The 14691-nt window shown below is 36.8% G+C and overlaps 1 non-coding gene across 1 annotated transcript; it reads right to left on the bottom strand.

Annotated features, from left to right (window-relative positions):
• Positions 1–242: 242 nt before the first annotated feature.
• On the bottom strand, positions 243–349 carry LOC116581359. The gene has a single exon (XR_004282029.1). It is a non-coding gene; the product is annotated as a U6 spliceosomal RNA (small nuclear RNA).
• Positions 350–14691: the final 14342 nt, after the last annotated feature.

Raw genomic sequence — 14691 nt, 5'->3', positions numbered from 1 at the left:
CATTATTTCCTTCACCATGCAGATGCTTTTTACTTTGATTTAGTCCCAATAGTTTGCTTTGGGTATTTGGGATCTTTTGTGGTTCCATGCAAATTTTAGGATTGTTTGTTCAAGCTCTATGAAAAATGCTGTTGGTATTTTGATATGGATTGAATTAAATGTGTAGATTGTTTTGGGTAGTATAGACATTTTAACAATATTTGTTCTTCTAATCCATGAGCATAGATTGCTTTTCCATTTCTAAAAATATGGAATGTTTCATGATTTTGCGTGTCTTTCCTGTACAGGAACCATGCTAATCTTCTCTGTATTGTTCCAAATTTAATATATGTGCTACCAAAGATAATACCCAGCCATTAATTCTTCAAACATTTTTCTGTACCACATTCAGTTCTCTTTCTGGGATTCTGATAACATTGAAGTTAGATCTTTTGGTATTACCCTATAAATTCCTAAAGATCTGTTTATCTTTCAAGCTTTTTTTAAATTGTTGTTCAGAATGGATATTTTTTTAAAAGATTTTATTTATTTATTTGACAGAGAGAGATCACAAGTAGGAAGAGAGAGAGAGGAGGAAGCAGGCTCCCTGCTGAGCAGAGAGCCCGATGCGGGACTCGATCCCAGGACGCTGAGATCATGACCTGAGCCGAAGGCAGCGGCTTAACCCACTGAGCCACCCAGGCGCCCCCAGAATGGATATTTTAAAGGAACAATTTGTCATCCTCATTTTGCTATTGAATCCATCCAGTGACTTTTTCAAATTTTCAGTCATTGTATTTTTTTAGTTCTAAAATTTTCATTTAGTTCTTCATTTGGGAATCTTCCATTTCTTTACTGAGACTCTTAAGATTTACATTAACTTCAATTCTTGGAGTATTGTTATCATATCTACTTGAAAGTCTTTGATAATTCCAACATATATGCCATGTTGGCATTTTTTGATTGCCTTCTCCCTTATAAGTTAAAATCTTGATTCTTTGTGTGCTGAGTAATTTCAGATTTTAATCTGGACATTTTGAATATTATCTGTGAGACTTGGGTGTACATTAAATCCTCAGAAGAATGTTGATAATTTTACTGTAGTAGGCAGTCAACTTATCCAAGTTGCAAGTTTTAATCTGCATTCTGTGTATTGTGGTTCCAATGTCAGTTCAGTATTCAAAGCTTTTCCAGCGTTATTTTAAACTGTCCCATGTGTGCACCCATACAACGGCCAGTTGAAAACCTGAGCAATGGTCTACTCCATTGTTCAGTTCTCAAAGCCTCTGATACTGTGTCAGGTCAGACCAACGCATCACAGTCCATATGTGAAACCAGGATTTCATATACCACTTTATGGATATACTCATACACTTTAAGGGCTCAATCTCTTGAGCTCCCTCCTTCTCACAGTTGCCATGATATTTCCAGCTCCTGAAGTCCTTCTTCTGGTCCTCTGTCCAGAAAACTAGGGTTTTAGTTTCCATAATCTCCCATGCACTTTTCATGATTATCTCTGCATCCAGGACCAAGCAGCAGGAGAACAGAGAGATAAAAATGCAATGGATATTTGGTCCCTTGGTCTTGGACCACATTTCCCCTGGTTAGAGGTGATTCCTTGCTCTCTGTGTTTTAGGTACCTGCCTCTTCAGCACTATCTAATATAAGGGTAAATTGGTTCTGAGCAAGTGTCTCTTTAAGAATGAATGGGTTTTAATAAAAAGGAAATTGTGCCATATCTTAACATCTTGTATAATAGCTTTACTTATTTTTTAGGGCAAGTTACAGTTATATTATGGATAATCAAATCTCCAAATAAATTTTCTATAATAATAGGAATGACTTTTATAATCACAAATAATAAATACTATTTAAAAATAAAATAGCTATATAGATTTTAAGAAGCCTCTTATTCTGTGATGCTGGTTTAATGCGATTGCTAAAGTCAGAGGAACACACTACCACTGTTCTGATACAGAATCTTTTTCTTTTTTTTTAAGTATGTTCTACATCCAATGTGGGGCTTGAACTCATGATCCTGAGATTAATAGTTGCATGCTCTACCGACTGAGCCAGCCAGTCGCCCTTGTACCCACACAGAAACCTGTATTTTTAAAGTTTGGCTGAGCTCTAATCACAGCAAAGCAATCAAAGACTCTTCTAACTTTGGTAAATTCCATGCTCTCTTTGTTCCCATCTTATTGTGGCTGTTCACAATGAGAGATAAAAGGTCAGGACTTTAGCTTTCAAAAAACCAACTTGGACAAATCAAGATAAATAAAGTCCTGAACTCATTGGCATGAATGAATCAGTAGTCAATTCTTCCAGACATCAAGAAGATGTCCTTGAGGGGAGTCTGGCATGAGCTTGAAAATATTATCATAGAATTCATGTTTGACTGCTTCCTCTTTCCCATTCATGGTTGAAATTCAATGGTCAGAGATATGTAAACAGTTAATGGTTTGATGTTACGGAAACGGAATAATAAAAGTTTACATGTTGAGAAGGAGGAATACGATATCAGAAAATCTCCTCCCTTCAATAAAGAAACTTGAATAGAGGGAAACCATGAAACTGATCACCTGACTTGATAACAGCTGTTTTTCTTTTTTTTTCTCCCCTAGACTCTTTGTTATAAGGTTCTGTGTTGATGAGAAAGCCAAAAAATATGGAATTATCACTTACAGCAAATAAAATAAATAAATAAATATATTGAAATAAAATATTGAACAATAATTCAATAAACATTTGAAGTAAACAAAAAGAAAAATACTGAGTCAATTCTGTCTCTGCCACAAGAATAGTTATTGCAAATTTTGGGTAATATTCACAGTATATGTGAGAAGTGACTGAACTATAAGAACAGAAAGCAGATCAGTGTCTCCCAGGAGTTGGGAATCATAAAAGGAGGTGATCTTAAGAAACACGCGGAAGTATCTGGAGTCATAGAACTGTTCCATAATTGAATTGTGGAGTAATTGTGTGCTTTTGTCAAAACGTGCAGAGAGAATATTACTGTACTTAAGTTGTACCTTAATAAAAAATATGTTATGTGGCTGGCACATAGTCGGTAGTCAACAAGAGAAACAGAGAATTAAGTTTTTGCTTTAGCAGTGCTATGTTCTAGAAAATGGAAAGAATGTGAGGGCCAGTCCATAAACTTCACACTCATATCTTGAAAAGCCAATGTGATCAGTATAACAAAATTTGCAATGCCCACAAGCCTTGTTTCTATCATTCCCCATTGATAAGATATGGGAATAGGGTTTTAAAAGAGTGGCAGTCAGGCAGGCCCTGTCAGGTCTTTCTACTTTGAAAATAGAAAAAGGAATTTTTCAAGTAAAATGACTCAGCAGAATTGTATTATTGGGCCTTTAAACCTGAGGGCTGAGGGCTGCACATTCGTGACCAACACTCTAGGTCACAGTCACATTGGCCAGTAACATTTGAATAAATGAAGCAGGAAGCTTTCCCTCAACTTTCATGTACTTTGAAAGATGTGCTTCTGCAGATATGTGACTGGGAAGGGGAGAGAACACAAGGCATGCGGCAGCCACTAAAGTGAACAGAAGAGAAAGAGGATCAAACAATCGGGTATTTTGCAAACTAACGTTATTGACATACTATAGGTTTATGCACTAGTGATAATGGTGAGGAATTAACATTTCTTGAGTTTTTACATATAATGTCCAGAAATTTACTAAATGTTTTACGTTTATTACTGACAATAATCTATTACTATAGATATTATTATTGCTTCCATTTTACAGATGGGAGAACTGAGGCTAGGATGTTGATTCACTTGCCCAAAGTTACAGATAGGGAGGTGTGGCAGAACCGGGATTTGACTCCAGTCCTTCATAATCTAAACCTTCTGCTCCTAATCAGTGTCCTACAATGGCTCTTCACTGAGTGGAAATGCTTTTTATTGGGTCTTCTAATAGCAATACAGTATTTATTGAAGAAAAATATTCCTTTCTTTTAGAAGTTGAATGTTCCAGAAAGACCTTGTGAAGGAGGACAGATGGATAGAAGAGTCAAGGTATTTTAGATTTTTTTTTTTTTTTTTTAAGAGAGAGAGCACGAGCAGGCAGGGCGGAGGGAGAGTTAGAGAGAACCTCAAGCAGACTCCTTACTGAGTGCTGAGCTGGAGGCAGGGCTCCATCTCATGACCCTGAGATTGCCATCTGAGCTGAAACTAAGAGTTGGCCACTTAACAGACTGTGCCACCCAGGTGCCCTTTAGATTTTTAAATAAGAGCCTGAGAGTTTACATCTTTAGTCTGAGGTTTAAATAACTTCATTTCCAAGGGAAAATAGCAAATCTTTGTGGAGACTGGCAGCATTCTGCTAAGGGTCCAAAGATCTGTACTTCTAAAATTAAGGCAGGGCACTCTGACCTTGCCCTGAAACACCAGAAGCAAAGTTTGGAAAGCTGCACCTTGTAAAAATGGGATGGAATAAACCAGAGTCTTGAAAGATAGCTAAGCAAATACTGAGGTCAAGAACTCTGCATGAGTCTAGTCTAAGTTGAAGCCAACATCTGGAAATTCTTTCAAATTCTCTGTTTTTTAAGACTGACAATAATCCTGCATCTCTTAAAGCCAATATGTAGAACAATTATAAACTTTCATAAGCACCCAGAATGCAGAGTTTTTATTATATGATGGTTTAACTTTGATGAAAGAAAAGTTCTGAAGAATCATCAACACTTTTCTTTGCTCAGGAAAAATTAGAATTCATTTCAGAAACTACTTTTTCTGTTAGAAAAACTGTGTTGAATTTAAACATACCACAAATCATTCAATAAAACTGTTTTTACCTTTCTAGAAGGTAGTAAAACTAGAGTCTATGGTTATTTTATTAATTGTCTAATAACACATAAGACTTACCATTGGTACCAAATATTTTAGCTCTGGAATATATACCGCTTAAATACTTCATTTTTTACTATTCTTTAATTTTCCTATCTTTATTGGTCTGGCCTTCTTAAGCTCTTTGTGGGAGAAAGAACGAAGTATTTCTTCTGTAATGAAATATATGAATATTCACATTAAGTGCAATAAATAGACTGTAAATAGTTCAAGTCAAATTTTACCATAAATCAGTTACAAAAAAGCTTTTGTTTTCTAAAAATATTTTTGGATTTCCGATCAGTTTATGGACCTGCAATAATATGCTAGAGAGGAACTTTATTTAATTGAAGTTATACTTTAAACTTAAGTAAATTACAATCCTCAGCTTAAAAATATACATTAGTTTAGATCCACACACAAATTACAGACAAGTACTAGAATTGTTTTCCTTTTTTTAAAAATTTATTTATTTGACAGACAGAGAAAGATCACAAGTAGGCAGAGAGGCAGGCAGAGAGAGAGGAAGGGAAGCAGGATCCCCGCTGAGCAGAGAGCCCGCTGTGGGGCTCCATCCCAGGACCCTGGGATCATGACCTGAGCCGAAGGCAGAAGCCTCAACCCACTGAACCACCCAGGCACCCTAGAATCATTTTCTTATCTAAAACCTTAAAGGGAGCATACACACACATTCACAATACGGAATCTGATATTTGTTTTAAGTATATTGATGCTTTTAGCAGGATAGTAACCCATTACATCCATATATTACTTTGTATTTCATCAAGCACTTTCATATTTGCTGTCACATTGATCTTTACACTATTTCTGTGAAATAAAACAGGAATTATTAATTTTTTTAAAAAATCACATCAATTGTTATTTAGTTACCAAAGAAAGGCATTTCTTATGAAAGATAACAGAAGAAAGACGTTTGCAGGTTTCTTTCTGTCATTTTACAGAAAGAGACACTTGAGAATCAGAGAGGTTCGATGGCTGACTCGAGGCCTATCAGCTAGAGTAGATCGGGAGTTGAAATATAGTCTGACTCCAAGACTTGTGAATTTTATTCTTTCCACAATATTTAATGAGGACCAGCAGTGTCAGACTTTCTGACAACCATATCCGCTATACCACAGTGCTTCTCAGTTAAGAACCACAAGACACAGAATTCTACAGCTTAAAACATCTGTGGAACCTAGATCCAATGATAGGACCACACTGTTAGCAGAACTGTTTTTTTCATTTCGAGGAGAATATTTAATTTGCTAAATAAAGTAGAATCCTCCTTCCCCAAATTCTGTTTAAACTATTTGGAAAGTACCTTGAATCTGACAATCACTTCAGTGCTTGAAGATCTGCACACTAATGTAGATTAGGGCTATCATGGACCAGCCATTCCCATAAATGACCACACTTATTTTGTAAGATGTGAACTTTATGTGCAGCTACTAGTAGTAGTCTTTTGATGTTTGAGGTTAAAGGAATAAATGCAGGCCAATTTGATTAACTATTGAGGTTATTTCCAAAGTCTTGGTCTTGCCGCTTACTATGGTAAAATGGTTTTCATTAAACCGTTCTTGACAGATTTTGGAAAACTGACTTTTTAGTGAATTGACCTAGAAATATTTAGTTCAAGTTCAACTTTATGGTGAAGGGTCTCAAATTTAGGATTTTATGTCCAACTGAGGTCATATATATATACTCTGAATGTAGACTGGGGCTGCCATAACAAAGTACCACAAACTAGGTGGCTTAGCAACAGAAATTTATTGTTCCACAGTTTGGGATGCTAGAAGTCTGAAATCGGAGGTGTCAGCAGAGTTGGTTCCTTTAAAAGGCTGTGAGGGAGAATCAGTCTCATGCCTCTACTAACTTCTGGAAGTGCAGGCATTCTTTGGTTTGTAAGCAGGATTCTCTCTGTATCTTCTCTCTGTGCATGTCTGTGTCCAAATTTCTCCTTTTGATAAGGACACCTGTCATATTGGATTAAGGCCCACCCTAAGGACCTCATGTTAACTTGATTTAACTCTGTAGAGATCCTAGTTGCAAATAAGGTCACATTCTGAAGTAGTGGGGGTTAGGAATTCAGTATATCTTTATTCGGGTTGTGATGGTTAATTTTATACATCAACTTGGAGGACATTTTTGGATGAAACTAACATTTAAATTGGTGAACTCTGTGTATGAGTTTGCTCTCCACAATGTGGGTGGGCCTCGCCAAATCAGTTGAAGGCATGAATACACCCAAAACACCAACCTCTCCAAGCAAGGGAAAATTTTCCAGTGGACCACCTTTCAACTTTATCTGCACTCTTGCCTCTCCTTGGTCTCCAATCTGCTAGACTTTGGACTAAAACACCACCATTGGCACAGTCCTTGCTAGGGACACTCTAGCGAGTTAAAAAGAGACATGCATTACAGGACTGCAAAATGCATACCCTATTATCATACTATACCACTTGTGGCATTTCATGAATTAATATTTTTGCATAAATTCTGTAATCATTTTTGTGGATAATGCAATTATATTACATTATATTTTGGTGTTTAAAGAATCAAACAGATGTCTTTGAAACATACCATAAATTTTGCATACCATACATTTTGGAATTTATTTCTATTTTAATACTCTGAAAGCCTCAAAAACTGGAGCTTAAGTTTTTCTCAACCTCTAGCTGTAGCTGCTCCTTCTCTACTTACTACCTCTCCCACTTCCTTCTTATTGTTAGGAAAGCCTTGCTATTTCTTGCCTAATGGCCTTTGCACACATTATTCTTTTCATGAGGTCACATTCATCACCTGCTTTTAAAGTCTTCTTAAATAGGAGCACCTGGGTGGCTCATTTGGTTAGGTGTCTAACTCTTGACCTCTGGGCAGGTCTTGATCTCAGGACTGTGAGTTCAAGCCCTGTGTTGGGTTCCATGCTGGGCATGGAACCACCTAATAAAAAAATAAATTGTGGTTCCTGGATGGCTCAGTCAGTTAACCATCCAACTCTTGATTTTGGCTCAGGTCATGATCTCAAGGTCATGAGATCAGGCCCCTTGTTGGGCTCCACACTCAACCAGGAATCTGTCTGTCCCTCTCCCTCCATTCCTCTCCCACCCCTCCACTTGCTCTTTCTTTCTCAAATTAAAAAAAAAAAATCATTTTTAAAAATTAAAAAATAATTTAAAATTTAAAAAATAAGATAATGTGCACCTGGGTGGCTCAGTCATTAAGCATCTGCCTTTGGCTCAGGTCATGATCCCTGGGTCCTGGGATGAAGGCCCGCATCAGACTCCCTGCTCAACAGGAAGCCTGCTTCTCCCTCTCCCCCTCCCCCTGCTTGTGCTCCCTCTCTTGCTGTGGGTCTCTCTCTGTCAAATAAATAAATAAAATCTTTAAAAAATAATAAATTTTTAAAATTTTCTTGAATAACCTCCAGCCTTATTTAATCATGCTCCAATTTTTTTTTCTTTTACGTATTTATTTAGAGACAGAGTGGTCAGGAAGGGCAAAGGGAGAGGAAGAGAATCTCTAGCAGAGATAGGGGCCCAATGTGGGGCCCGACCCTACCACCCAAGATCAGACCTGAACTGAAATCAAGAGTCAGTCACGGAGCAACTGAGCCACCTAGGCTCACCTAATCTCTCTCTAATTAATTCCACACTTAATTCATGCTACTGTAAATGAAATTCTTGTGTAAGATAAATTCTCTTTCCATTTTCCACATCATGTTTTCCAGCCTCCTTTCCACATAAGTGTGCTTTAAAAAAAAAAAAAAAAAAAAAAGCTATTTATTTATTTATTTAGACAGCACACACGAGTGGGAGGGAGAAGGAGAATCTGAAGCAGATTCCAGCGAGCCCAATGGGAGGCTTGAACCCACGGCCATGAGATTGGGTCCTGAACCCAAACCAAGAGTCAGTCTCTTAACTGAGCCACCAAGGTGCCCCTCACGTAAGTGTACTTTTGTGAAAAAATTCTCTCGAATGGCCTATAGGTCAATCTAAGAAATTTGGAATCTAAATTATAACAGGAAGCCACTGAAATATTATAAGTGAGTGATATGATTCTGTTTTTACTAGAAGGATTATCCTGGCTGATCTGTAAAGAATGAATCAAAAAAGACAGAAATGGAATGGGAAGACAAGACAGGAAGTCCAAACATTAATCCAGATGAGAAGATTCCATCTTTTACTAGGATGTACAATGAGACTGAGAAAGAAAAAAATATTTGATAATGGGCTATATGTGGGGAATGAGGCAGGAAGGAACTTTCGGTAATGACTAACAGATTAAAAAAAAAAAAAAAAAGATGGTCAACCTTATCCATAAGATAAATGCAAACAAGATCTATAGCGAGAGCACTTGTTCAGGGAAAAATCCAAAATTTTGGTAACACACTCTGTTGGCAGGACTTGGGGAATCTCATTTGATGCTGGTGGGAATGCCAAATGGCATAGACTCTTTGGAAAAGAAGTTAGCAACATAAGCATTTATCCTTTGACTCTGCAAAAATTGATATCAAGGATACACTGGCAAATATACAGAATTGATATATGTGGGAAGCTATTCATCACAGCAACATTTGTAATAACAACCAGTGAGTGTACTTGAGCTGGCTTGTGTTGTTTACAAGAATTAGTTGTTAAATTTTCAGGGATTTTGTAAGCTGGTTATTAAACATAATGATTATTAAAAATTAAATTATATAAAACTTGCAATTAAATAAATTATATTTAAGAACAGAGGTAATAAGTACTCAAAATTCAGCACTTTTTTAAAAAAAAGATTTTATTTATTTATTCGACAGAGAGAGATCACAAGTAGGCAGAAAGTCAGGCAGAGAGAGGGGGTAAGCAGGTTCCCTGCTGAGCAGAGAGCCTGACACGGGGCTTGATCATAGGGCCCTGAGATCATTACCTGAGCTAGAGGCAGAGGCTTAACCCACTGAACCACCCAGGTGCCCCCAAATTCAGCACTGTTGGGTATTTTACTATATTATTATCTGTCTCTTGAGAGTTTTACATGTATTATATCTGAATGGTGGAAATTCTACATAATGGTGTGCTACTATATATCACTTCCCAACTTCAAATTCAGTGACACAATATTAGTAGCTTGAAATCAGTCATGGTGGCAATATTTACACCACATAGAAACTTGCAAACACTCCAAATCAAAACCTTTTCCCCTGAGGAGAGCTAATTGTTAAACATTTGCACACAACTGGAAATAATCCAAACATCCATCAAAAGCATTCTGTTTGAATAAACCATGATATATCTATTCAATGAAGTACCATACAACTATAAAAGAAAAAGGGCTATTTTTATATACTCCTATAAAAGTGATTTCCAGAGTACACAGATAAGTGAAAAAAAAAACCAAGTTGAAAAAAAGTATGTATAATATGCTTTTAAAAGCAGGGAGGATATAAAGGCATGTATGTTTTTGCCTTTTTAAACAGAAGTCTAAGACAAAAAAGTTTTTAAATGATGACATACTAGGGAGAGAAGAAACTATAAGAAAGATGGAAATAGATAATTGACTTCATTGGATATATACCTTGTTTGGTAGATGTTTTTTGAAGCCATACAAATGTTTTACATAATTAAAAATTAAGATCTCATTAAAAAAAGAAATCTCTAAACATCTGAGGAAAAATGAAACAAATTAGTTTATGCAATCAGTTGATGGCATAATCACATAGAGAAGAGTTTTTCCAAATGAAAATATAATAATTTTATTTGGGTAGTTAGATATGTGCTGAGGACCAACATAAATACATGAAATATTAAAAAAATCTTTTAAAAGTTTCAGTAATCATATTGCTAGTGATAAAATTGGTTATGTTATTCTGAAACTATTACATACAACCTACAATAAAGAAAATAAGTGATGATGCTTATGCCATTAAGAACCACTATTTTTTACAGTAGTAGAAAACATCATAAATATAAAATCAAATAGGTTAAGCAAAAATGTTAAATTTAAAAAATCTTAAATTTAAAATATTGTGAACATGTATTTTCTCTCTAAAAATATTTAGGTATTTCCTAGCTCTGTGCTCTGAACAAGACTAGAAAAAAGGACCAATGCAGCAGGACTGAGCATGCCTAAAATACAGATTGTGATCTCTCTCTTTTTTAAAAAGATTTTATGAATTTATTTTTTGAGACTGAGAACACGAGTAGGGGATGGAGGGGTAGAGGGAGAAGCAGACTCCAGTGGAGACTCAGTCCCAAGACCCTGGGATCATGACCTGAGCAGATGGCTGACACTTAACCGACTGAGCACCCAGGGGCCCCTAGATTGTGATCTCTTAATACCACTTTCCAATCCTGGATTCCTGTAGAAATAGATGATTGCAATCCTGAAACAAGAGATGTCTAAGGTCATCTTAGAATCATGACAGAGGGGCGCCTGGGTGGCTCAGTGGGTTAAAGCCTCTGCCTTCAGCTCAAGTCATGATCCCAGGGTCCTGGGATCAAACCCTGCATCGGGCTCTCTGCTCAGCAGGAAGCTTGCTTCCTCCTCTCTCTCTCTCTCTCTCTCTCTCTCTCTCTGCCTAACTCTCTGCCTACTTGTGATCTCTGTCAAATAAACAAATAAACCCTTTAAAAAAAAAAAAGAATCATGTCAGAAGGGGCGCCTGGGTGACTCAGTGGGTTAAAGCCTCTGCCTTCGGCTCGGGTGGTGACCCCAGGGTCCTGGGATCCAGCCCCAAGTCGGGCTCTCTGCTCGGTGGGGAGCCTGCTTCCCTCCCTCTCTCTCTGCCTGCCTCTCTGCCTGCTTGTGATCTCTGTCTGTCAAATAAATAAATAAAATCTTAAAAAAAAAAAAAAAAAGAATCATGACAGAAAACAGCAAGGTTACCAGACTATTGAAGTTCATCAAAAGGAATCAGGAGCCAAATAGGAAGCTCCTACTAGTCAGAGATGGCATAATTTGGGCATCAATAAAAAATAATTGCTGCAATGGATTAAAACACATAAAAATATTTTTAAAAGTTCATTGGCCACCCACGTAGTATGACACAGAATAACCCATTATGCTAAAAGGTGGTAAGTGAAAGAATGGAGTATTTTGCCTTTCCCATTTAAAATGTACTGCTGTAACCAAAAGTTGTGAGAGAAAGTTTCTTTTTATAGAAGTATTTCAGCCAAGTGGTGCCTGGGTGGCTCAGTTAGTTGAGCCGCTGACTCCTGATTTTGGCTCAGGTCATGATCCCCCAAGCCCCTCCTTGGTCTCCCTGCTCAGGGTGGGGTCTGATTGAGATTCTCTTTCTCCCTCTATCTCTGTCTCTTCCCCCACTTAGGGTCATTCTCTCTCTCTAAAATAAATACATAAAGTCTAAAAAAAAAAAAGAAAGGAATAAGTTTTTCAGCCAATAAATGAAGAAGAAATGATAGAACATTAATACTTTATAACCACTGCCAGCATAATGGATCTATTCTATACAATGACCATCAAAAGTTATCAAGATGGCAAAAAAGAAAGACATACTTTACATGCCTCATGATGGAAGTGCCCAGTACTTCCAATGAAGTATTTTTTTAAGGTTTTTATTTATTTATTTGACAGAGAGAGACAGCAAGAGGGAACATAAGCAGGGGGAGTGGGGAGAGGGAGAAGCAGGCTTTCTGCTGAGCAGGGAGCCCGATAATGGGGTTCGATCCCAGGACCCCGTGATCATGACCTGAGCCAAAGGCAGACGCCTAATGACTGAGACACGCAGGCACTCCTCCATGGAGTATTCTTATAGAAAAACAAACCTGGATAGTACGGAGGTTCCTCAAGAAGTTAAAAATGAAACTGCCCTATAATCCAGTATTGACTCTACTAGATATTTACCCAAAGAATTAAAAAAAAATTAATTCAGAGGGACACATGTACCCTTATGTCTATTACAGCATTAATTACAATAGCCAAACTATGGAAGCAGCCCAAGTGTCCATCCATACATGAATATATAAAGAAAATGTGAGATATATACGTTATGGAATATTATTCAGTCATAAAAAAGAATGAAATCTTGCCATTTGCAAGCAACATGGATGGAGATAGAGAGTACAACACTAAACAAAATATTAATCAGAGAAAGACAAATACTATATGATTTTACACATTTGTGGAATTTAAGAAATGAAACAAATGAACAAAAGAAACAAAAAAAGAGAGACAAACCAAAATACAAACTCTTAACTAAAGAGAATAAATAGATAGTTACCAGAGGGGAGGTAGGTGTAGGATGGGTAAAACAGGTGAAGGGAATTAAGAGTGCACTCATCATGATGAGCATAACAAGAAATACAGAGAACAAAGAGAAATGACAAAGTGATGACTGTTTCTTCCTCAAATATATTTTTAGTGCAAGGGGGAGGCAGAGTGATGGGGAAGAATAAGAAGGACTAAAAGAAATTTAAGAGACACATCAATAATTGCTATATGTGGGCTTTATTTGGATTTTGATTTAAATCAACATTAAAAAATCATAAGACAATATGTGATATTTTGATAAAGGTTTTAAAGACAGTCCTTATCTTCTTAGAGATAGATATAAAAATATTTGTGTGTAAAATTGCATGGCATTTGGGATACATTCCAAAATGATCTAGTCTGGGGTGTGGTAGACTGAGTAGGAATATCAATGAAACAAAATTGACCATGCTAAATGTTAAAGCTGGATATTCTCTATTTTTGTAGATGTATGTTTTCTATTAAAAACTAAAAATTTGGGCAACGCCTGGCTGGTTCAGTTGGTAGAGCATGCGACTCTCAAACTCAGGATTGTGAGTTCAAGTCCTACATTGGGTATGGAGCCTACTTTAAAAAAAAAAAAAAAAAAAGTTAAAAATTTTAGAAGTATGACTATCCAGTTTTTGTTTGAACTGGCCAGGAAGGAGGATGGATTAAGACGCCATTTGCTGAAATTGTAGTATTAAAATACTACAATTCACTTCACCCCAAAATAATTGGGGGTGAGAAAGAGATCTAGAAAAAGGGAAATTAATCATTTAATTTTCAGTTCTGAACATGGTTTGAAGTGTTTGAAAGACAAGCAAGGGAAGATACTGAGTAGGCAGATAAATAAGTTTGAACATCAGAAGAGATATCCAGACTAGAGATCTAAATTTAGGATTTATCAGCATCTCGGTAGAAAATAATTCAATTAAGTAGGGAAAGAATATATTGCAGAATAAAAACAAAGTATACTGGGTGCGTACTGCATACCAGGCACTACTCTAAATTCTTTAAATGTTTTAAAAATATAATTAACACTCACAATAACCCCATGAAGTTGATTGATATTACTCTTATCTCCTTTCCATATATTTAGAAACATAGGCACAAAATTCTTGTCTATAGCAAGTTTAAGCTTTGTAACCAGGATTTGGATCCTTGAAGTCTAGACTCTGTGTGAAAAACATAACACCCCCGTACTTAGGTATCTAGAAGTGGAGGACAAAAAGAAAAGGAGTCTGCGAAAAAGCAGCCGAGGTGAGAGAGAAAAATATTTGAAAGATGTGTCAATATAAGATAAAAGAAGAGCACATTCAAAAAAGGGAGTGGCCAATAGTACTGAATGGTGCTCAGCGGTTAAGGAAAAATGCATGCTGAAATTAATTCCATTAGGGCGCCTGGGTGGCTCAGCGGATTAAAGCCTCTGCCTTCGGCTCAGGTCATGATCCCAGGTTTCTGGGATCGAGTACCACGTCGGGCTCTCTGCTCAGCAGGGAGCCTGCTTCCCTTCCTCTCTTTTTGCCTACCTCTCTACCTACTTGTGATCTCTGTCTGTCAAATAAATAAATAAAATCTTTAAAAAAAAAAAAAGAAATTAATTCCATCACAGATAGCATGCTCAGCTC

Source organism: Mustela erminea, chromosome 1, assembly GCF_009829155.1.
Source record: "Mustela erminea isolate mMusErm1 chromosome 1, mMusErm1.Pri, whole genome shotgun sequence".
Lineage (NCBI taxonomy): Eukaryota > Metazoa > Chordata > Mammalia > Carnivora > Mustelidae > Mustela > Mustela erminea.
This window is presented reverse-complemented; position numbering and strand designations above follow the sequence as displayed.